The sequence below is a fragment of the Pinus tabuliformis genome, chromosome J (genome assembly GCF_031772625.1).
Source record: "Pinus tabuliformis cultivar Carrire ecotype Pingquan chromosome J, CPIR1, whole genome shotgun sequence".
In the NCBI taxonomy this organism is placed as follows: domain Eukaryota; kingdom Viridiplantae; phylum Streptophyta; class Pinopsida; order Pinales; family Pinaceae; genus Pinus; species Pinus tabuliformis.
The window spans coordinates 1,322,716,050-1,322,741,590 of NC_142295.1; positions in this window are offsets into that span (position 1 = coordinate 1,322,716,050).

The window sequence follows — 25,541 nt, forward strand, 5'->3', positions numbered from 1 at the left end:
ATGGTGAGCCCTGAGAACTAAAACTTAAATCAAGATAACATTTAAAATTTACTGAATCAACCTAAGGAGCATCTGTAACATTAATGCAAACATCTAGAGCTCTATGTTAGAGACATATTACGACGTATTTAAACATAGGAGTTGTTTTTTTTTTCCAACATTTCATTCCCGGGATTCCACGTACATAAGTTTATCGGGTTGTTCTCCATGAAACTTCAGGTATATTGGATGGTGTTCCATGCAGAAAAGTATATGGGAACACTCTCATTGTGTGGTTACACATTATACACCACTAACACATACTTCACTTCCATGTACCATTGAGTATATTTTGGAAGTACACCATAGGTTTCTATCCTCGCCATAGGTAACCAAGTCGGATGCCTTATACACTGTGATACACCGAACACAACATTTGGGGAGATTTCTTACCTGTACATAAATCCTTGGTTCTCCAAAGGTTGTATATTGAAATTCATAGTTGCTTGGTAAACCTTTATGCCTAGGTTACCCTCTTTTATTTATTTATTGTATTAATTGTTAAAATTTATTAATCCACTTTGGAAGAGAAAGATCCTTCACCCCGTCATTCACGTAGAATGAAAAATAAACCTCTTCTTCCTCAGGAGGCAACTCGTGGCCATTGTAAGAAGCATAAGAAATGCATACTACTAAATTCAGTACTTCAGGGGCTATCACTTTTGGTCCTCCATCTAAGATGGACCCACTATAATCATCTTTTCCTATAAGTATGAAGCCTGAGATTACCTCTCCATTAGCCGGTGAATATGACACAGTCGATATTGAAGCACCTAAAATATCTTTACCTGAGGTTATTGAACCTGAATTTCCCGATTCAGAGACAAATCAACTTGAGGTTATAAAACTCGAGGTACCTATTTCAACTACACCTATTACTTTAGGACATTCTCATTCTCTTCCACTGTCTCAGACACAACTCAAACTATATATCTTGGACCCGACAATGAACCCATTCCACCTGGTCGTGTGAGTATCAAAGAGATTCCATAGGAAGAGCCTCAACCCTCGTCTCCCATTTTAAAATGGACTAATCGTTATCAGGCCCATCATTTTCAGCATCTTCATACTTCATTTCAACCTCCTTTGTCTGATTCTTTTTCTTTCAACTCACCTCTGAGCTTCTCTTAGCAATTTTGTTTGGTATTAACCATGATTATGTTTTTGTTGGCTTCCTAGCATGTATCTTCTACCATAGCTGAGAAAACCCAAGTTGCAACCTCATCCATGTTTGTAACCACATCAAAGTCACATTTATATGGTGGCCCGTCCGTCCCGCCTGGTTACCAATCCTTGTCTGGTACCTTCTCTGGGTGCAACAACAAGTCCATGGACATTCCCATCACATCTACATCTAGAATTCCATCTGGAACTTCGTTAATGAGTGCTAAATTTCAATAGAATTCTTGCCCTTATGTTAGTGGAAATGGTTATTTACAACAGACCAATCCATCTCCTATTGGGAACCCTCGAATCAGGGGTCAGTTACCTCTATATTATCCTCCTCTTTTGGTAGGGGAGAATCCTATTGTAGGTTCATTTCTATCTCCTAAAATTAGTGCCCAGCCTAAAATGAGTCCTCCCTATTTAGGAATGACCCCTCCCCCTACTTTCTCCATCTACCCCTCATATTTTTATTCAGCAACCCATGGCTCAACCCATCCAAACACAAATGAATGTGAGCCAACCTTTACAGGTTTTACCTTTAAATAAACACATCTCGCGAGTATCTGGTGCACCTCAACCTATGTATACCTAGCCTCTTCAAGGTAACTTACAATCACAACAATTTGTATAGGCCATTCCTCAAGCTCAAATGGGTCAGAATGTGTATGGTATGGCATAGGCACAACCACAACCAAATCCACCTTATGTTGGGATGATGAAAAATCCCACGGGGAAACCATATCCACCATATCAAAGTACCCCTTAGATATCTTATGGTCAACAAATCCAAACTATGTTGGAATAATGAATTGCTGAGGGGAGGTGAATCAATAATTTAAGAAACTGTTAATTTTATTTTCTTACCTTTCTTATAGTTACTTCTTATGTTCTCTCACATGTGAGAGCATTCATTCATGAAATAGTGAATCAATAGAATTTATGACACACGTAATCAAATAACAATCCCATGATCAGCACACATTTGACATAGTTTTTCATGTGGAAACCTAAAGGGAAAAAACCACCATTTGTTGTTTGTTTTATGATGTAAATTAAGCACCTCCTTAATTACATCTGTTTGTTTGTGAGCACCCACTCACTGGAGGCACTGACCCACTTTATTTAGCAAGCACCAACTTACAAGAGGCACCAAACTCTTAAGTATGCAGGCACCAACCTGCCACTGCCACTGTTCCTACTATTTCATAAAATTTTCAAACTGAAAACAGAGGCATAGAATGTTACAAGTAAAATACCACTAGATGGATTGTATGGAGATTCAACTTCTACACACTCCTTTCTGAACACTTATAGCATACCTCCTCTTGTAGCTCACAACAAAACTTCCTCTTTGTTTTGACTTCACTATCAAGGGCTCTCCACTGACTTCTCCTCAGCACTACCCTTGCAACACACTTCTTAGATGCACACACTCACTGCTTTTCTCTCTCACACATATGCTCACACATCCCACTCAACTCAATGGAGGTTCTAAGTTTTGTTCCAGTGCTCCACTTGGCTCGATGTATCCACTATCACCATAAACACTACCCAAACATGTACCCCTGGCATGACACTCCATTCTTTTGTTGTTTCATGCTTTCTCTAGTTCTGTCACTGCATTAAATCATAAGGATGGGCATTGATCACTTCTCTGTCTCACTGCATGACTCTCCATGTTGTGTATTTAATTTTAGTCCCCTTACACATTTCACAAAGACTCCCCATGCATATTTATGGCTCACAGAGATTTAGTTGTACATACTCATGGTGCCTTTGTTCTTCATTTATATTTACAATGTGTGCATGAGACATCTTCAACCATAAACTTTACCGCTCTGCATTCAAAACCATAATTGCCGATTCATACATATTTAATGGCTCCCTGTACCATGATATCTAATATTTTCCATCGCAGTCATGTGTAGTGGTGTAACACTAAGAAACAACTGATTTTTGACCTCTGATTATGTCTAGTCCCTTTTTTTTAGCCCTGATTGAAATTCCACCATAGGACCAAAGGAGGTGACCGAGGGCTTATCCTTACAACACTAATACTTTCAGACCCCTGTTGGGGGCTATAGTTCCTTTGTTATGCACTGCACGGTTTCGTGTTTGTTCCACGACCAAGTGCTAACACCATCAAAGCCCTTTTATTGAGGATTTCCACTTGTTTCCCATATGCCATCAACCACAAATCACCCATCTCTGATTTCCGATAGGCTACTTTGTTCCTCCCTAGCCCTAGGTTCCTTAACACTTCATGACCACTTTCTACCCCTCATATCAGAGCCCTCTAATCAATGACTTCCAACTATGGCCAATGTGCCAACCATCACAAACATCCAATCGCCGATGTGGAATCATCATCTACCACATGGCACTTTGTGATTGGTGACACGTATCACCCGGAAATGGCTTATTAGGCCATCCAAAATGGTTGAAAAAACTTGCCACGTGTCCTTCCATACCACCACATCATACTTACATCACAAACCACTTGGCCTTATCCGAGCCATTCAGATCCTGCCATGTGCCCACATCAGAGCTCATTTGAGAATGCCATCTATCCTTATCGGACTCAATCGAATGCCTCCATTAGTCCTGCCTGGAGGAGAGAGAAAGAGGCCACGCCTACCTTGCTTTTGCAACAAATTCATTTGTAAACTCCTTTTTGGATCTCCCCAACGATTTAAAAAAGAAACCTCAACCCCAGCTATTCAACACAATCAGTGTTTGATGATCGCAACATCCCAATGCTTGTCACTTTTGAAAACATCGAACATTGAATGTTGATCACTGATATGGCCTGGTCCTCCAATATGTGATCATCAATATCACACAAGACCTCTGATATTGCGATATTGGTAATTACTAATCGGTGAATTGCTTCCGCTATGCGTTGCACATTGGAACCTCCAATCGCCGATATGCGATATGCCAAGATATGTGGGATCGGTAATCGCTAATTGGCGAGTCGCTTGCATTGTACGCTTGTAGCTTGGAACCTCTAAAAACCGATATGTGATATGTCAAGACCTCTGATATTGCAATATCTCTAATCGCTAATCAACAAATTTCTTCTACTGTGCATTGCACCTTGGAAACTCTGAACGCCAATATGTGATATGTCGGGACCTCTGATCATCGATTTCTCATTAGACACGTGTCAGAAGGACACCAAATCAAACTTATAATTTCACAATATTTTTGTTTTTTTTTTTGGTTTAGAGAGGTATAACTTTAAATGGCTCTAACTTTTGATCTAGAAGTCTATTATGGGACTTCCACATACCATTGGAAATCTTATTTTGAGAACTATCTAATGGAGGGAGTTTGATTGATATTTGAGCTCATATGATACCTCAAGTAGGGCTTGAACGTCTCTGCACAACTAGAATTACAACCACCAAGGCATGAAGCCCAATCATCAAGCTGAGCCTTGTTTGAAATTGATGCAAACACTTACACCAACTGCCCTTATACCATCAAATTTCCAACAATAGCACCCTTTGACATTGATGGAAACATGATAAACTCCCAAGCACCTGAAATCTCTTTACCTAAGGTTATTGAACCTAAATTTCTTGATTCAAAGAAAAATCAACCGGAGGTACCTATTTCATCTACACCTATTACTTCAAGACATTCTTATTCTCTTCCACTGTCTCAGAAACAACCTCAAACTATATATCTTGGACCTCATAGTGAACCCATTCCACCTGGTCTTGTGAGTATCAAAGAGATTTCATAGGAAGAGACTCAACCCTCCTCTCCCATTTGAAAATGGACTCATCTTTATCAGGCCCATCCTTTTGTGCATCCTCATACTCCATTTCAACCTACTTTCTGATTCTTTTTCTTTCAACTCACCTCTGAGTTTCTCTTGGTAATTGTCTTTGGGATTAACGATGACTAAGTCTTCTTTGGTTTCCTAGACTGTATCTTCTACCATGGATGAGACAACCCAAGTTAAAACCTTATCCATGTTTGTAGCCACATCAGAGGCACATTTATATGGTGGTCCATCCATGTAGCCTAGTTACTAATCCTTGTCCGGTACCTTCTCTAGTGCAACAACCAGTCCGTGGACATCTCCCATCACATATACATCTGGAATTCTGTCCAAAACTTCGTTAATGAGTGTTAAACTTCAATAAAATTCTCACCCTTATGTTAGTGGAAATGGTCATTTACAACAGACCAATCCATCTCCTATTGGGAACCCTCGACTCAGGGGGGAATTACCTCTGTATTATCCTCCTCTTTTGGTAGGGGAGAAACCTGTTGCAGGTTAATTTCCATCTCCTGAAATTAGTGCCCAGCCTGAAATGAGTCCTCCTTATTCAGGAATGACTGCTAGTGTTTGGAAACCTACATTTTGTATTTAACCTGGTTCAGTTGTGGCTTTATATTTAGCTACTCAACTTGCTCCATCTACCCCTCATATTTCTATTCATCAAACCATGGCTCAACCCATCCAAAGTCAAATGAATGTGAGACAATATTTACAGGTTGTACCTTTAAATCAACCCATCTCACCAGTATCTAGTGCATCTCAACCTGTGTATACCTAGCCTCATCAAGGTAACTTACAATCACAACAATTTGGATAGGCCATTCCTCAAGCTCAGATGGGTTAGAATGTGTATGGTATGGCATAAGCACAACCACAACCGAACCCACCTTATGTTGGGATCATGGAAAATCCCATGGGGAAACCATATCCACCATATCAACGTACCCCTTGGATACCTTATGGTCAACAAATCCAAACTATGTTGGAATAAGGAATTGCTGAGGGGGGGGTGAATCATTAATTTAAGAAACTGTTAATTTTATTTTCTTACTTCTTTTATAGTTCCTTCTTATGTTCTTTCACGTATGAGAGAATTCATTCATGAAACAGTGAATCAATAAACTTTATGACACACATAATCAAATAACAATCTCATGATCAACACACATTTGACGTAGCTTTTCATGTGGAAACCTAGAGGGAAAAAACCACCAATTTGTTGTTTTTTTTATGATGTAAATTAAGCACCTCCTTAATTACATTTGTTTGTTTGTGAGCACCCACGCACTGGAGGAACTGGACACCATTTATTTAGCAAGCACCAACTTTACAAGAGGCACCAAACTCTTAAGTATGCAGGCACCAACGTGGCACTGCCACTGTTCTACTATTTCATACAATTTTCAAACTAAAAACAGAGGCATAAAATTTTACAAGTAAAATACCACTAGATGGATTGTATGGAGATTCAACTTCTACACTCTACCTTCTAAACACTTGTAGCATACCTCCTCATGTGGCTCATAACAAAACTTCCTCTGTGTTCTGCCTCACTGTCAAGGGCTCTCCACTAACTTCTCCTCAGCACTACCCTTGCAACACACTACTTAGATGCACACACTCACTACTTTTCTCTCTCACACATATGCTCTCACATCCCACTCAACTAAATGGAGGTTTTGAGTTTTGTTCCAGTGCTCCACTGGGCTCGATGTATCCATTGTCATCATAAATATTACCCAAACATGTACCCATGGCATGACACTCCATTATTTTGTTGTTTCATGCTTTCTCTATTTCTGTTGCTGCATCAAATCATAAGGATGGGTGTTGATTAGTTCTTTGTCTCACTGCATGACTCTCCATGTTGTGTCTTTAATTTCAGTCCCCTTACGCATTTCATAAAGACTGCCCATGCATATTTATGGCTCACAGAGATTTAGTTGTACATCCTCATGGTGTCTTTGTTCTTCATTTATATTTACAATGTGTGCACGAGAGATCTTCAACCATCAAATATATTTCTCTGCATTCAAAACCATAACTTTCGATTCATACATATTTAATGGCTCCCTGCACCATGATATCGAATCTTTTCCATCGCAGTGCTATGTAGTGTTACACTAAGAAAAAACCCAATGTCGACCTTCAATTATGTCTAGCCCCTTTTGTCTTAGCCCTCATTGAAATTCCACTATAGGACTAAGGGAGGTGATTGAGGGCTTATCGTTAAGGCACTAATACTTTCAGACCCCTGTTGGGGGCTATATTTCCTTTGTTATGCATTGCACCTTTGGTTTCGTGTTTGTTCCACAACCAAGTGCTAACACCATCAGAGCCCTTTTAGCGGGAATTTACACTTGTTTCTCATATGCCATCAACCTCAAATCACCCATTGTCGATTGCCAATAGGCCCCTCTGTTCAACCATAGCCCTAGGTTCCTTAACACTTCATGGGCGCGTGCTAGCCCTCATATCAGAGCCCTCTAATCAATGATTTCCAACTGTGACCAATGTGCCAACTATCACAAACCTCCAATTGCCGATGTGATGTCATAATTTCCCACATGGCACTTTCTGATTGGTGACACGTGTCACCCAGATATGGCCCATTATACTATCCGAAATGGTCGAAAATGCTTGCCACGTGTCCTTCCATACCGCCACATCATACTGACATTAGCATCCACTTGGCCTTATCAGAACCAACCTGATCTTGCCATGTGTCCACATCGAAGCTCATTTGAGACTGCTATCTGTCCTTATCGGCCTCAATAAAATGCCTCCACTAGTCCTAGCTGGAGTAGAGAGAAAGATTCCTCGCCTACCTTGCTTTTGTAACAAATTCATTTGTAAATTCCTTTTTGGATCTCTCCGATGATTTAAAAAAGAAACCGCAATCCCAACTATTTAACACAATAAACGTTCGACAATCACAACATCCCAATGCTTGTCACTTTTGAAAACATCGAACGTTGAATGTTGATCACTGATATGGCCCTGTCCTCTAATATGCGATCGTAAATATCGCACAAGACCTCTGATATTGCAATATTGTTAATCACTTATCGACGAATTGCTTATGTTGTGCGCTGCACCTTGGAACCTCTAATTGTCGATATGCGATATGCCGGGACCTTGGATATGTGGGATTGGTAATCACTTCCATTATGCGCTTGTACCATGGAACCTCTAAACGCTGATATGCGATATACTGGTAGGTCCTCTGATATTGCGATATCTTTAATCGCTAATATTGTGCACTGCACTTTGGAACCTCTGAACGCCGATATGCAATATGCTAGGAACTCTAATCACCGATTGCCAATTAGACACGTGTCAGAAGGACACTAAATCAAACTTAGAATCTCACAATATTTTCCTTTGTTTTTTGGTTTGGAGAGGTAGAACTTCAAATGGCTGTAAATTTTGATCCAGAATTCTATTTTGGGACATCAACATACCGTTGGAAATATTATTCTAAGAACTATCTAAAGGAGGGAGTCTGATTTATCTTTGAACCCATATGATACCTCAAGGAGTGCTTGAACGTCTCTGCACAACTAGAATTACAACCACCAAGTCATGAAGCCCAATCATCAGGCTGAGCCTTGTTTGACATCAATTCCAACACTTACACATCCAACAGCCCTCATACCATCAAATTTCCAACAATAGCACCCTTTGGAATTGATGGAAACACCATAAACTCCCAAGCACCTAAAATATTTTTACCTGAGGTTATTGAACCTAAATTTCCCGATTCATAGACAAATCAACTGGAGGTACCTATTTCATCTACACCTATTACTTCAGGACATTATCATTCTCTTCCATTGTCTCAAACACAAAATCAAACTATATATCTTAGACCTCACATTGAACCCATTCCACCTGGTCTTGTGAGTATCAAAGAGATTAAATAGGAAGAGACTCAACCCTCTTCTCCCATTTGAAAATGGACTCATATTTATCAGGACCATCCTTTTCTGCATCCTCATACTCCATTTCAACTTCCTTTGTCTGATTCTTTTTCTTTCAACTCACCTCTTGGCAATTGTCTTTGGGATTAATGATGGCTAAGTCTTCTTTGCTTTCCTAGCCTGTATCTTCTACAATGAATGAGACAACCTAGGTTAAAACCTCATCCATGTTTGTAACCACATGAGAAGAACATTTATATGGTGGCCCTTCCATCTAACCTAGTTACTAATCCTTTTTGGTACCTTCTCTAGTGCAAAAACCAGTCCATAGACATCTCCCATCACATGTACATCTGGAATTCTGTTCGGAACTTCGTTAATGAGTGCTAAATTTCAATAGCATTCTCACCCTTATGTTAGTGGAAATGGTTATTTACAATAGATCAATCCATATCCTATTGGGAATCCTCGACTCAGGGGGTAGTTATCTCTGTATTATCCTCCTCTTTTGGTAGGGGAGAAACCCATTGCAGGTTCATTTCCATCTCCTAAAATTAGTGCCCAAAATGAAATGAGTCATCCTTATTTAGGAATGACTGCTAGTGTTTGGAAACCTACTTTTTCTATTTAAACTGGTTCATTTGGGGCTTCATCTTTAGCTTCTCAACTTGCTCCATCTACCCCTCATATTTCTATTCATCAACCCATGGCTCAACCCATCCAAATTCAAATGAATGTGAGACAACATTTACATGTTGTTGATTTGAAAATGGGGCTCTTAGGATTCTTGTCTAACTTACAAGAACCTCTCCCACTTCCAAAGCTTTAAAATTTCCAAACTCTTAATGATTAACCAATGCAGACATAAGAAATGCTTGAAAATATGGGTGTATGCTTGTATTTGTTTTTCGTTGATTATTTACTTTAAAATCTCTTGTTTGTGCTAATATGGGAAGGTACTTAAACTGATATATAAATGCATATAACAATAGTTAAAGCAGCAGTAAAATCAAACACATAAGTCAACAATATAATATGGAGTTCACCCTAATATCTTGGGCTACGTCTCCTTGAGCTCTAATCAACTTGATTAGGCTCTCTGGGATTATGGCAACAGTTCTTTTACAAGTTCCACACTCAACTCCAATGTTTTACATAGGAACATTGGGTTCAGAACACCATCTTATCCCTTGGCTCTTGGAGCTCTTCGGCTTTCTAGCTCTGGCTCTTGGCTCTGGCTTTGGCTCTAGCTCTGGCTCTTGGCTCTGACTCTGGCTCTGGCTCTTTGGCTTGGGCTCTGGTTCTGGCTCTCAGCTCTCGCTTCTGGCGCTCGCTCTGGCTCTTGGCTCTCTGTGAGTCGCTCGACCTCCAAGCAGCTCCAACAACAATATGCTGCTGTCAATTGAGTTCTCTGACTTTTCGCTCGACCTCCGAGTGACCCCAGAGACTCTCTGTGCATTCAAATTTTTCTCGTTGTTCGCTCTCCTCTCTTCTTCTGTCCCCTCCGCATATTCCCCTCTTTTTTTCTCTGTCAGTCTGTGGCTTTAAGCCACCTGCTTCCTGACTATTCGTTTCTACTTTCAGCTCTCTCGTTCCCTACCTCTGTCTATTTGAATCCCTTCTTTTGGCTGTTACAATCACTGCATCACACCTCACAGGGAAGCGACCACCTATTCCGTAATGGATAAGTGTTAGGTTCACCAGAAACACTCAATCATTTGAAATGGTCGTTATTTCCGTTTACTCCAAGAATGCCCGTGAAATATGAATCTCTGCCAACTCATCGTTCACGTTGGACTCCAATTCTTTATGCTTCGTAGCTTATTTCTCCCTTGAGTCCTGTCATCCATCGGGTGCAATCTCCACCGTTAGATCTGGGGCCTCCATCCTATGGTGTTCTCTCTTATCGTGCAGATGACTTGCTCGAACGTTAGCCCACAATGAGAGGCGATTTTCTCCCTCATCTGTCAAACACATGTCATTCGTCATGTGGGATCACTTGATCCTCTGACAAATCCACTTACCACCCAAAACGCCTCCGATATTCTGCCGGTTTTGGAGTGCGGGACCCGCCTGTGGTTTTAGCGCTTTTCCCACAATTTTCCGATTTCCCCTTGTGACCAAGCGCTCAGGGCTTTTTCCTTCTCTAAGGGTTTTTCCCAATGATGTGCGATTAGGACTTTGCACTGATCTCCCATCAGAAACAACCTCCATTTCTTGGTTTGAGCTTCCCAACTACCATTTTTGCACCATGCACAGTCTCCATGGGCCAATGGTCAAGTGCATTGACCGAAGGTCCCCATTGCTTCACGCTGGCTGAAAATTACCATCATTCAGAGGTTATTTTTGATAGCTTCGGTATCCACAAGACTCTGAACTTCCACATGAGTTTCTTTATAGAGTTTGGGTAACTTTAAGAGAGTTTAAGGATCCAATTCTGGATCACGCCTTCCCACTAAAAGAACTTTTGGTCCACCAAAAGACTGATATACTGATTTGAGTAGTAATGAGAGTAACAACACCCTCTTCTTTCAGCCTCCCTACACTTGCCTTTGCATAGTGCCTCTGAACCACAATCTCTAACCACTTCCCTTCTCAGATGGGTTGGTCGTCTTGGGAAGAACTGATTTCCTCCTTGACTTCATGCAAAACTTCTACTGTGAAGTTTACAGATGGAAGTTTGAACTTCTTTGCCTTGATCCTTGATCCAAGGTGGCTCAAATAAATGTGAAGTACATCTACTCCACAAAAATTTTCATTTGTACCTGTTTGAAAAGCTGCCAACAAACAACTATTAACAATAGTAGGCATACAGATAACGACTGCATGGGCTAACTCCTGCTTCAACAAGGAAACAGATTTCACATCTTATGAACCCTTCCATGTCTTATATCTACATACAAATGATTGACTAGATAACAAGCTAATAAAACATGCCTTTAAAAGAAATGACCCTTCAGATCAAGTGTGTAGAAAAAGAACTTTAGGACCCTTTTCCAAAAGATGAAACACTTCATCATTATCTCCATTTTGGAGACCAAGTTAACTTCTCCTAAGTCAACATGGCATCACATGCATGTCAAAGCAATCAAACCTGCAAGTTAATTACACATACATGTTCAAAAACAAGGAAATCATCAACATCCCTGTGTTCATGCACATCATTCTCATGCATGCATTTCATCCTTCAACTTTCACTTAAGCACACTGTACTTTTGAAGCTGAGATGAAATATATTGTTGCAACAATGAAGTGAGTTTCCTACTCAACCTATTTCCATTTACCATTTTGGTAAGATCCCACAACTTGCATTGTTTCCACAAAGAAATGAAAACAGATGCATCAAAGGACATGCAGTCTTAATTGGATAAGAATTCTAACCATTTCTTACCAATCCATTTCAAATGTACCTCCTTTGATTGCACATCAGCATCAATATGTGAATCATCCTAAAACACGTCAATCATGGAATCTTTATTTCCATCCCTGCCATTTTATTTTTCCACCTTCTCCTTCAGCTTTGGTGGAAGCAGTGTTGGATTCAAAGTCCAACACCCTTCAACAAGATGCCCTTGCTTATGGTAGTAAGTGCAACACATGTGCATCCTTTTGACAACATGATTTGCCTTGTCCTGTGGACCTTTGGCTGCTTGCTTCTTTTCCTTCAAAAGTTTCCTGTATGTGGCCATCCTCTTCCAACATCTAGAAACATAATGGTTATCCAAACCACAAAAGGAACATGCAATTCTTTTTCCATGCTTTACAAAATCAAAAGGAATGTGTTTAGAACCAGATTTATACCTGCCTCTTTCACCTTTATTACCTTCATGAGGAGGTGAGACAAATGAAGAAGTAGCTCCCTTTGGAACACTATCACTTTCTTCAAGGCTGTCAGAGTTTCCACAACCCTCTGGTTCAAGTATGTGCTTTTGAACACCTGCATCATGCGAATGATGTTTTGAGCTATTGCATTCCTCCTGAATACAATCCTCACACTTCTGAGGTAGAGGACCTGCAATGAAACTCCTTTTTGGAACTGTTTCAATGGCCTTCATGGCAACTTTGTAACTCTCTCCATAAGACTGTCCATAGCCAAGACCAAAATACTTAGGCCTCTCCTCAACCATTATTGGCTCAACAATACCTTGTGCATGTTTTCCCAAGCCCTTCCTTCATAGCCCATCTTGGACATTAGCATGGAACCTATGCCTCTAGTATGTTTTTCAAAAGAACCAATATAATCATTCTTATAAGAATTTGAAGACAAATGGGAATGGTTTACCTCTTCTTCTAGATGATACTTGGCCAAGGCTTCCTTTGCAACAAAGAGTTGTGACTCCAACTCATGCATCCTTTTCAGGTTCATACTTGCAATATGAAGTTGCCTCTCCATTTCCTACAATTTTTCAGAAAGCAACCGCTTCTCTTCTTCCACAGAATTCAACTACTCTCTAAGTATTCTACTCTTCCTTCCATCCTCATACATTTCTCTCACCATATCCATCACGGTGGAGAAGTCTTGCTTCATGTCTCCATCAAAGGAACTTGTGAAGAAAGAAGAATTTGAGAACCCACTTGTAGAATTTGTCACTTTCAAAATGCACAAAAGAACTTCAAACAAGATTATTAAAGAGCTTACTCAAGCAACCTTTTGCAACAAACCTCTTGTGCTTCAAGGGTTGCTTTGAGTTCCTTTGGGGATAAGAAGAATGCCTTCAGCCCTTCTTCCTTCTTGTACTTCCTGGATTGAGCTATCAATAGCTTTCCCTTCACCTCTGCAAACTCAAACAATAGTCAGTTTGCAACCAAGCATACAATTGATGAGGTAATCAATCATTGACTGTCCAAACACCTTTCAGACAAGCAATCTTTGCCCTGTCAATTAAGCATTCTGTTACAACCTTCTTTGAAGGTGGGGTTAATCAATCTTAAGCTCTGATACCACTTGATCTGAGAATGGGGCTCTTAGGATTCTTGTCTAACTTACAAGAACCCATCCCACTTCCAAAGCTTTAAAATTTCCCATGTCTTAATGATTAACCAATGCAGAAATAAGAAATTCTTGAAAATATGGGTGTACGCTTGTATTTGTTTTTAGTTGATTATTTACTTTAAAATCTGTTGTTTGTGTTTATATAGGAAGGTACTTTAACTGATATATAAATGCATATAACAATAGTTAAAGTAGCGGTAAAATCAAACACATAAGACAACAATATAATATGGAGTTCACCTTGATATCTTGGGCTACATCTCCTTGAGCTCTAATCAACTTGATTAGGCTCTCTGGGATTATGGAAACAACTCTTTTACAAGTTCCACACTCAACCCTAATGTTTTACATAGGAACATTGGGCTCAGAATACCATCTTATCCATTGGCTCATGGAGCTCTTTGGCTTTCTAGCTCTGGCTCTGGCTCTGGCTCTGGCTCTGGCTTTTGGCTCTGACTCTGGCTCTGGCTCTGGCTTTTGGCTCTGACTCTGGCTCTGGCTCTTTGGCTCGGTCTTTGGTTCTGGCTCTCAGCTCTGGCTTCTGGTGCTCGCTCTGGCTCTTGGCTTTGGTTGTGGCTCTTGGCTCTCTGTGAGTCACTCGACCTCCAAGTAACTCCAACAACAATATGCTACTGTCAATTGAGCTCTCTGGCTTTTCACTCGACCTCCGAGTGACCCCAGAGACTCTTTGTGCATTCAGCTTTTTCTCACTGTTCACTCTCCTCTCTTCTTCTGTCCCCTCTAAGTATTCCCCTCTTTTTTTCTCTGTTAGTCTGTGGCTTTAAGCCACCTGCTTCCTAACTATTCATTTCCACTTTCAACTCTCTCATTCCCTACCTCTATCCATTTGAATCCATTCTTTCGGTTGTTACAGTCACTACATCACACCTCACAGGGAAGCGACCACCTATTCCGTAATGGATAAGTGTTAGGTTCACTGGAAACACTCAACCGTTATTTCCATTTATCCAAGAATGCCCGCGAAATACGAATCTCTGCCAAATCATCATCCATGTCGGACTCCAAATCTTTATGCGTCATAGCTTATTTCTCCCTTGGGTCCGGTCATCCATCGGGTGCAATCTCCGCCATTAAATTTGAGGCCTCCAAATCCTACGATGTTCACTCTTATCGCATGGTTGACTTGCTTGAAAGTTAGCCCACGATGAGAGGCAGTTGTTGGCTGCTCGAATTGTTTATTTATTAAACAGTCGAGTACCACATTAAATTGTCAACCCGGGAAAGTCCTTTTGTTTCAAAGGTGACTTCGTACTGTATGCACTTAATTCTAAAAGTATTAAAGGCTGTAGTATAAACAAATCTACTTTTTATCAAACCCTTACTCTATGTTACAGCAGTTATGATCTATTGCAAAAATGAAATGAAAACAGTAAACTAAAGGTAACAAATCTGTTGAAAGAAATGATGGCTGTCTTGTAACAGAGGATCAAGACCCTATCCTCAGGGTAAGGATGTTGAGCACCTGCCCCTGTGATCAATTTTCCAATGCACACTGAAATTCCTAATCACCGGTGACACACTCTTTTACAGTGCCAATTGATTAAGAAAACATAGTATCAGTAAAGGGAAATATCAGAAGCAATTCCACACAGAAGTCACACACACACTCAACAGAAAATAAATGGGTGAATCTTGTGAAGAAGGTGGGCCCTGTCCCTCTCACAAGATTCCCCAGGACACAGATGCTAAGTAAAAATGCTTAGAACAGTTCTTTATTCATCTGCCAAAATGTCAAGTTACAATAAATATTGAGACTTGCTCTGTACTACAATACCCCTATTACCACCCCCTTCCCTAATGTAGATGTCTCCTCTTTATAGAGGAGACATCTATTACAATAGATTGTCATTACCCGTTTAGTTGACCCTTTTGTACAAAAATAGGAAATCAGTTCCTGTTACAACATGTTGTTACAACAGTGTGTAATTTTATCATCTTTGTTAATCGGATCCTTTTGCTGTTGCAAAGCTGGTAGACCTCGACCGTCTCTTTGAGATCCTCGTACTATCCTTGGCTGTTCCACCATTGTTGCTGATCTGGTAAATCTTAACTGTTCCCGTGAAGTTCTCGTGCTGCTCCTGGGGTTCCAATATCTGCGACTGTGTTTTGCCAATTTGGACAGTGGCTGATCATGCTATGTCAACATCTGCAATGTATTGTTCTGGCAGCTTCAGACAGTTACTGCTCCTGCTAGGCAGTTGTTGTTCCAGATGTTTCAGCCATTGCAAAATGAGGATTTACCCGCTTTAGTCAGTTGTTGTTTCTGGTATGGCAGCAACTGCACAGTTGCTGTTTCCGGTGTTCCAGCAACTATGAATTATAATTCTGCAAACTTTAAACAGTTTCATCAATTGTCAGCGACTTATTCAACTTCCAAAGATTAATTATAAAGATAACATGAATATGTGTTGAATAATTAAACTTATGGCAATGAGGAGAGTTACTTCATACCTTTGGAATAATTAGGTCAAAATGTTATCAAGGCTTTCAACTTATGGGCTAAAGAGGGTAATATGATGACAAAATACAAGGTCAAAAATAGACAATATCGAGTCCTAACATCCCCCCCAACTGAAATGGTTGCATGTCCTCATGCAATGTTTATTCTGAATCGGAGTCGGAATACTGGGATGAAGAGTGTAAGTTGCTGATACAGTAGCTAAAGAAGGTGTTTTCCATCTTATTTCTGAACCCGCAGACATTCTGTATTTGCTGCCATACTGCCACCTCCTCCTTTTTGGTTAGTTTATAATGAGCCTTATATTGCTGACCAGGTATCCACAAGAGCGGAAAATGAAAACAGTACCTGATCCACTTTTCAGCACACTGTTCCATACATCTGACATAATGAGGTATGCATGACATTGCTACTGGAAGATTGAGGGGATTGTAAGGATGATATTCCTGTCTCTCTTTCGGACAATGCTCCCAAAATAAATTGTTTGCTTTGATGGCCAGAGCTCCCTTTGTTTTCACATAATGTTGGCAGTCCTGCAAGACTGCTGCTTGTAGTTGCCTCATATGATCAAGCATGCCTGGTTTAGTCAGATTCTGTTGATGTTGTGCAATAAAGATGGCTGCATTCCGTGGTTCACTTCGAATCCAGAGGAGGCAGTTCTGCTCATTATGTGTTGCTGACATAAAAGCATTTTTCCAGGTAAGTTGGTTGGCAAGGAAAGAGATGAAAGCTCTTATTTGGATATCACCGACGATAGGGAGTATATTCATCACTCTATCTTCAGGCATAGCCTCGTTGTGAAGATAGAGTTCACAGAGCAAGTTTTGATCATTATTTGGTGCCTTTGTGAATATTTCAATAAATTTATTAGGTCTAGCAACTTGATAAGGTCTTCCATCTTTGGTTGCCTTTATTTGTAATAACACTAAACGTTCTCTCAGAAATGCTGCATAATTAAAAGAGGGTTTTCTTGTAGCCAGTACCCTCTGGACCAAGTCAAGGATATTGGACAGCCTTTCTTTTAATTTCCTGTTTTCTTTGCATTGAGCTCGAAACTGTTCAAGTGCATCCCAATTTTTGTATGCATGGCTGAACCAGATTGACTTTTGCTATTGGAATGCTTTCCCTTGTGAAAGCTCATATTCTGTTCTCCATGTATCCTTTAGTTCTTGAAAACTAGAGGTCTCAGTGTGAGCATTGCTGACACAGGGAGGTTCAGTCTGTGTAAAGGCATCAGTAAAGGATTTATGTTCTGTAATAGTTTGGGTAGGCCGGGGTGGTTTTATATCCTCCTCTACAATTCTTGAGGAACCTGCTGGTTCTTGTGTAGCAGCAGGTTGTTCTGTTTCCTCTTTTGCTATTCTTAGAGAGCCTACTGGTTCTTGTGTAACAGCAGGTTTTTCTGTTTTGATTACAACAGGGGGAGTCTGTGAGCTGGCTCCAGTCATCGGAACTTCAACTATCTTGTATCCCGCTTGAGTGTAAAGCTCACCACACTCACTGCACATATATTCATTGTATTGACTCTTTTCAGCTGCAGATGCTACCCGTGCTAAGGTGTGCAAATTGAATTCGTTTTGATAAGATTCCTTAACCATTATTATCTCCTGCTGATAATCCTTAATTTGAGACTTTAAAAACTCAATTTCTTCCTGCAGGGAGGCTAAAGTGGCCGGGGCTTGTGTAGCTGCAGATTCCAGTGGAGGCAGGGGTTGTTGTTCATTATCAATTTGATCATTGACATCCCCAACAGGTGGTTCTTGTGTATCACCTGTTGGGTCAGTGGCTGGTTCTTGTGTATCAACCACATGCAAGTCATTATCTTCTTGTTCCCCAACAGGTGGTTCTTGTGTATCACATGTTGGGTCAGTGGCTGGTTCTTGTGTAACAGCCACTTGCCCAATATCATCTTGGGTGTCTATTTTGGATTTTTCAGTAGCTGGTTCTTGTGTAACAGCTGCCTCTTTTAAAGAAAATAATGTCACAAAACTATCAATGCTCTGCATTTCAGCAGCAGAGGGTGAGGGAGATGAATGCTCAGGGCTAGTTAGGATGCGGGATTTTAGGATGATGGGTGGGGAACTAGGAATAATGGTTTCAGTTGCTACAGATGATCCTGTTCGTCGTCTTGGTAAGGAGACAGGAAAATCGGTGATTTTTCTCTTACCACTACTTTCCTTTAAAATGGGAGAGCTATCAGCAACAACAACTTCTTTAAGTGAAGCCCTGGTTCTTCTTCTTTTTGGTGGGGTTACAATTTTCTTCCTTTTGCGAAAGATGATGGGTTTATTATCATCGGAATCATCGGTGGAAATATGGAGTACATGGGTGGATGGTTGAGCTTCATTGGGGGATGGGGTCCTCTGCAGGGGTGTTTCTACTGCTGATTGTTGATTTTCAGCCACCTGTTGGGAAATCTCTTGGGATATTTTCTCTGATTGTTGGGGAATTTCTTGGGATATTTGCTCTGATTGTTGGGGAATTTCCTGAGATATTTGCTCTGATTGTTGGGGAATTTCCTGGGATATTTGCTCTGATTGTTGGGGAATTTCCTGGGATATTTGCTGGGGAATTTCCTCTGCTTGCTGAGGAGGATTAACGAGGGGGGGTGGGTGGTTTAGAGCAAAGCCTCTATTTATCAGAAGTTGGGCTAAGCGATGGTGTTTCAGGGAAAGGAGCTGATGCTTTGCATTTACAGTATAACATGACATATTTTTTAGACAACCCAATAGATAATAAGGCATATTTATTAACTGACCATGCCTCAAATGATTTAACAAAACGAAGTCGTGTTGGTAAATTACCTGATAACGACCTTCGCATGTCAAATATTGCTTAACGAACTCCGCAACCTTTGGCCACGGTGGGGGCAGTGACCGAAGTGCGACCCCTCTGCCTTTGGCTTCGACATGTTCGCCTGGTAGGAGAAAGTCTTGCTGCGCATTCAGAATAAGATGCTTTCTGCTAAACCAGCGCGTACCATTGGTTGGTAACCCGGAGACTTGGGCTATGGCTTCTTCTGTCACCGGAATTTGCACTCCCTGGACAATGGAAAATCCTTCTCTTAAGTTGCATGCGAACTCCAGAACTTGCTGTGAGTTAAAATCCGGCAGTCTTCTGAAATACTCTACCCATCCTGCTCGAAGAAAGATCTGATAGGCTTCCGGGTAGAGTTCCAGCAATGCTGTTGAACCAGGTTCATGCGTAATTAGATTTCCCCCCATAGTTGCTGGTTCAGACAACAAACACAGTGCAGAGCCGAGTAGCCGAGGCCGAGACAGAGTAAACTGTTGCAAATGAGGTTATGACACGGTACAATACAGTCGAGGTGACTTAGATACTACCGGGAGAATTAGGGGCGGTGGTGATTGACGTGTTATGTCATCATAACAATATTTTGGTAATCCCCCCAAATCTACGGCCGAATGATCTGATTGGTAGTACAATGATTTCAGTAGTCGTATCAACATCTCCACATTAACTATAATTTAATATCCACACTTAAACATGCGTACCTTTATATTTACCTTTAGTTGTTGCGCCATAAAGTCTTATCTTGTCTTTTGCTGGATCAATAATAATTAAAAAGGGTCTAAACTTATAAAAATACGGGCGGTCTTTATTATTGGTAGGAAGTAGTAATGGAGAAATGTAATTATCGGGGTGCATGGCTGGTTCCTTTGATGATGAATGATATGTTCCATTAGAATAATGGTTCATTTTTCGGGAACACAAATGAGGAAGTTGGTAAAAGAATGAAAAATATTGGTGTTAAGCATTGGAATGTAGTGTTTCGGCAACGGGGAATGGTGTTGCAGCAACGGGAAAATGGTGTTTCGGCAACAGGAAAATGGTGTTGCAGCAACGGGAAAATGGTGTTGCAGCAATAGGAAGTGGTGTTGCAGCAACAGGAAAGTGGTGTTGCAGCAACAGGAAAATGGTGTTGCAGCAATGGGAAGTGGTGAAAGGAATGATTTATGGTCTGAAAGATGTTCCCAGGCTGGAAAAGTGATTCTTTTGGAATTTTTGTTCTCAGCCATCCTCTGAAACTAAAATCTGCAAAAGAATTAATTGTAACATGGCAACATTTGACAGGGATTATTAGTTAAAAAAAAGAATCTGTTCTAAAAATAAATACATAAACAGAAAATTAAGTGCATTGAGGGATAGCAGATTCCCCCAAAAAGGTATAGTGTATTTCTGTCATGCAAGTGGCTTTGAAATCCTCCTTAGAAATAGGTCGTTGATACAAACGGAGTCAATACCCATTCACTAATAATGGTGTTCTGCTATCATCAATCGTTAGGAGTCTGACTGTTCCATTTGGAAAAACAACATCTACTTCATAAGGTCCTAGCCACCTTGTTCTTAATTTCCCTTGAAAATTTTCAAAACGGGAGTCATACAGTAAGGCCCAGTTACCTTTTTGGAACTGCTTGTGCTTAATAATTTTGTCATGCCACCTAGTTCTTTGTTGTTGTATCATGGTTGTTTGATGGATGGCATCCAATCTTTTTTCATCCAATTCCTGAAGCTGCTGCAACCTGGCTGTTTGTGCATCTGTCAAATCAAGGTTAACAGCTAAGGCAGTCCTTAAGGTTTTGATCTCAAATTCCATAGGAAAAACAACTTTTTTACCATAGACCAATTCATAGGGTGAAAAACCGGTAGTGTTTCTCCAAGTGGTTCTGTAAGCCCATAATGCCTCAGGAAACCTTTGAAACCAATCCCTCCTATTCTCCTTGACTGTTTTTGTTAAAATGGCTTCTATGACTTTGTTTGTACTTTCCACTTGCCCATTTTCTTGGGGGTGATAAGGTGTAGTCATCTTATGTTTAATGTGATATTTCTGGAGCATATCTTTGAAGCCATGAGAATTAAAAGGAGGTCCTCAATCTGTGACTAGTTCTCTAGGCAAACCAAACATAACAAAGATTTCTTCAAATAAAAAAGTTAACACAGATTCTTCATTAGCTTTGATAAGTGCTTTAGCTTCTACCCACTTGGTCATATAATCTGTGCAAACCAGTATATAAATTCTTTGATTGGATGGAGGATTGATGGGACCTATAAAATCTAGCACCCATCTTTCAAAAGGTTCAAGTGTTACATGGGGGTTAAGCGGCATTTCATCCCTGTGATTAGGGTGGCCCATTCTCTGGCAGCTATCACAAGCCCTGAAATATTTCTTTGCATCCTTAAAAAGTGAGGGCCAATAGTAACCCATTTTGAGAACTTTATGTGCTGTCCTTTTGTCTGCAATATGCCCTCCACAAGGGCCATCATGGCAAGCCTTCAATATATCATAAACTTCATCTTCTCTGATGCATCTTCGAATTTCTTGATCAAGTCCTATGTGAAAGAGACACCCACTTATCCAGCTGTACCTAGCACTTTGCTGAACGATCATTCTTTTCTCTCTGTGCGATAGATGTGATGGTAGTTTTCCTGCAACTAAATAATTGTCAATGTCTACATACCAAGGTGAGTGAGCAGATACTGCAAATAGATATTCATCAGGAAAAGAATCATCTACTGGAATATTTTCATCAGTCTTTAATCGAGAAAGAAAATTAGCAACTACATTTTCTTTACCTGGCCGATCTACAATTGTGATATCAAATTCTTGTAATAATAATAACCATCTGGTAACTCGAGCATTTGTAACTGATTTGTTCATTAGATATTTAATGGCCGAGTGATCAGTATGCACAAAAGTAGTGTAACCAGTAATATAATGTCGAAACTTGTTAATAGCATAAATAACTGCTAAGAATTCTTTCTCGGTGACTGTATAATTAAGTTCAGCAGGGGTCATATTTTTACTAATAAAATAGATAGCATAGGGAAGATTGTTTTCTTCTTGACCCAAGACAACTCCTATTGCAGTGTCTGAAGCATCAGAGGATATATGAAAGGGGAGTGCCCAATTAGGTCCTCTTAAAATGGGAGCTGTAGACAATTGATGTTTAAGTTCATTAAATTCTTTTTGACAATCATCAGTCCACTTAAATTCAGCATTTTTCATAAGTAACACAAACAAGGGAGAAGCTATTTTAGAAAAATCTTTGATAAATCTTCTATAATATCCAGCATGTCCTAAAAAACTTCTTACATCAGTTTGTGTTTTTGGGATAGGCAAAGTCTGAATTACTTGTACCTTAGCTGGATCAACTTGAATTCCTAGGAATGAAATGAAATGTCCCAAAACAATACCTTGATTCATCATCATATGACATTTTTCAGTACTTAAGGCAAGATGTGCTTCTATACACCGTTTAAGTACTTTTTCAAGATTTTGTAAGGCATCTTCAAAAGTCACACCATAAGGAGTAAAGTCATCCATAAATATTTCTAAGGAATCATTAAGCATATCAGAAAAAATTCCTATCACCACCCTTTGAAATGTTTCTGGGGCATTACATAGTCCAAATGGAAGAACTTTATAGGAAAAAGTTCCCCGTGGGCTAGTAAAAGTGGTCTTGTCTTGATCTTCGGGTGCAATCTTGATCTGATTGTAACCACTAAACCCATCCAAAAAGGAAAAGAATCTCTTACCTGCCAAATTATCTAGCACCTGATCAATAAATGGTAAGGGAAAATGATCTTTCTGAGTAGCCTTATTCAGAGCTCTATAGTCCACACACACTCTCCATTTTCCATTCTTCTTAGGTACTATCACTAATGGTGAAACCCATTCGCTATCAGATATAGGATATATGAATCCTACATTTAACAGTTTTTGAAGTTCCTCTTTCACAATTTCCCTTAAATTGGGATTCATTCGTCGTTGGGGTTGGCAGACTGGGTGGGATCCTTCTTTAATATAAATTCGGTGAGTACATAATTCAAAAGAAATTCTCTTCATATCTGTGTAATCCCATGCAAATGCTTGTTTATTTTCGTGGAGTAACTTCATTAACTGTTGTGTTTCAGCATCTGTTAAGTTAGGGTTTATATTTAATGTTTTGCCAGGCTCAATTTCGACTGCTATACTTTTGGAGGGGGTGTCAGCTAATGTCTGAGACAAGTTTTCAGTTTTAAGATTCTGCTGTGATCCAGATTCCAAGATTGCAGTCAAGTGATCATGTAATTCAGAGTTAACCGAAGAAGGTTCAGAAATAAAACTACTAATTAATTCATCTTCGGTTGAATCTTTAAAAGTTAGGGCTTGTCCGACAGTCAAAATGGGTTGAGTTTCATCATCCTCATAATCTAACCATACTGAATTATCATTGTTAATCATAGGTGTGGCATGAGGGTACAGAGTAAGCTGCTTGGTTTCAGATCCATTAGAAATTGTCATTGATCCTGACCTACAGCTAATGAAGGCATCTGCTGTAGCCAGCCAAGGCCTTCCTAAAATCAATGGATGACCCCCCAACTTATTTTTTTTCTGTAATACAACAAAATCAGCTGGGCAGTCCCAAGATTCAACTAAAATTATCAGGTCTTCAATGACTCCTTCGGGTTTGATTGTGGAGCGGTCAGCCAGCTCTAGAATGGTTGGGGTTTCCCTAATAAAATTTTTTAACTGCAATAACTGTGCTGTCTCAAGTGTCATGATGTTTATTGCAGCACCGAGATCTACCAGAACTCTAGAGACAAAGGTTTTACCAACCTGGACTGTAACTGTAGGGTGACCAGGGTCACCATATTTTACAGGGGGGTTTTTTTCTGACATTAGAGCAGCTAGATCACCCATCACATGAACTGTGAGGGGGTCCTTAGCTTTTCTTCCAGGTTTCTTAATACAAATATCTCTAACAGTTCTAGCATAAATCGGTACATCTCTTAATGCTTGTAAAAGTGGAATTTTAACATACAAATTCTGCAATTCTCCTAACAAATTAAAAGCAGGTGGCTCAAGTGTTTTGGTAAGAGCCAAATGTTCAGGGAATGGTGGCTCTGCTGCTTCAGCAGTCTTTTTAGAGGATGTTTCAACTGTTTCAGCATTATTATTAGAGGATGATCCAACTGTTTCAACATTAGATGATTTTTCTTTTCTGATTTCTTCTTTATCAGAATCAGAAGTGATGTCATCAATAATGGGTTCAAGTATTCTTCCTGAGCGTAAATGAATGTCATTGCATTGTAGAGGGGAAACTAGTTGGTTTTGAACATCAATTACTTGCAGAGCTTTATTATTATTCGGGTTGGGGTTAGGTTGTACAGGCAGCTGAGGTCTTATTGTCTGATTATTAGGTAGGGCATTTGATGGTAAGGAGAGAGATTGCTGATATTGAGGTAATTGGTTTGGAAATGGGATCTGTGGAGCTGTCCAACTTGGGTTCCATTGATAGGGTTGCTGTAAAGCCCAGGGATTCCACATTGTAGGATCAACAAAAGGAGGATTCGATTGCTGCATGGGTGGGAAATTCATTTGATTAAAGGGTGGGTACTGCATTTGATTGAAGGTTGGGTAATTTTCTTGAAAAGGAGGATGATTATTCCAACGATTAAATGGCATGTTAGAATTCATACCTTGTCCTCGTGGTTGCCATTGTCTTCTCTGTGTGAGGAGGTACACTGCTTCAGCTTCCTCTTCAGTTGGCTGCAGTGCTGCTTTTATTCCTGGCAGAGAAGGGCATTGTTGGGTCTCATGGTCCTTTTCACAGATAGTGCAAATTGGTACCTTGTCCCGGGGGCATTCCCTTAGTGGGTGTTTTTCCCTGCATCTAGTGCAGAAAATAGCCAGAGCAACTTCTGCTTCTGCCTGCTTCTTTTTAACCTGCAAGGTATCAATTTGTGAAGCAAAAGAGCTTAACATTTCAGTTTTAAATTCTTCGAGTAAGTTACCTATTTCAGCCCGTGTTGCTCCTCCACTTTCTCATTTCTGGACTCTTGAGTACGTACTATCTTTGCTCCTTGGTCTGCTTGCTGCTCCTCTTGAACATCTTTTACAGAGATCAATAATCTCATCATAGGATTCCTTAGATATGTCTCCTTTCCCAAGCATGTTTAACATATCTAAACAGTCATCTCGTACCCCTCTTAGCAGTATTGACTTGAGAATATCCTTACTCATCTCAGGATGATCAGATCGCTGTAAGTTATATTGTAATCTTTCCACGAAGTCTTCTAGACTTTCATCCTCTTTCTGAGTCATCTTGAATAATTCCTCCTTTCTTTCTCTTGTTC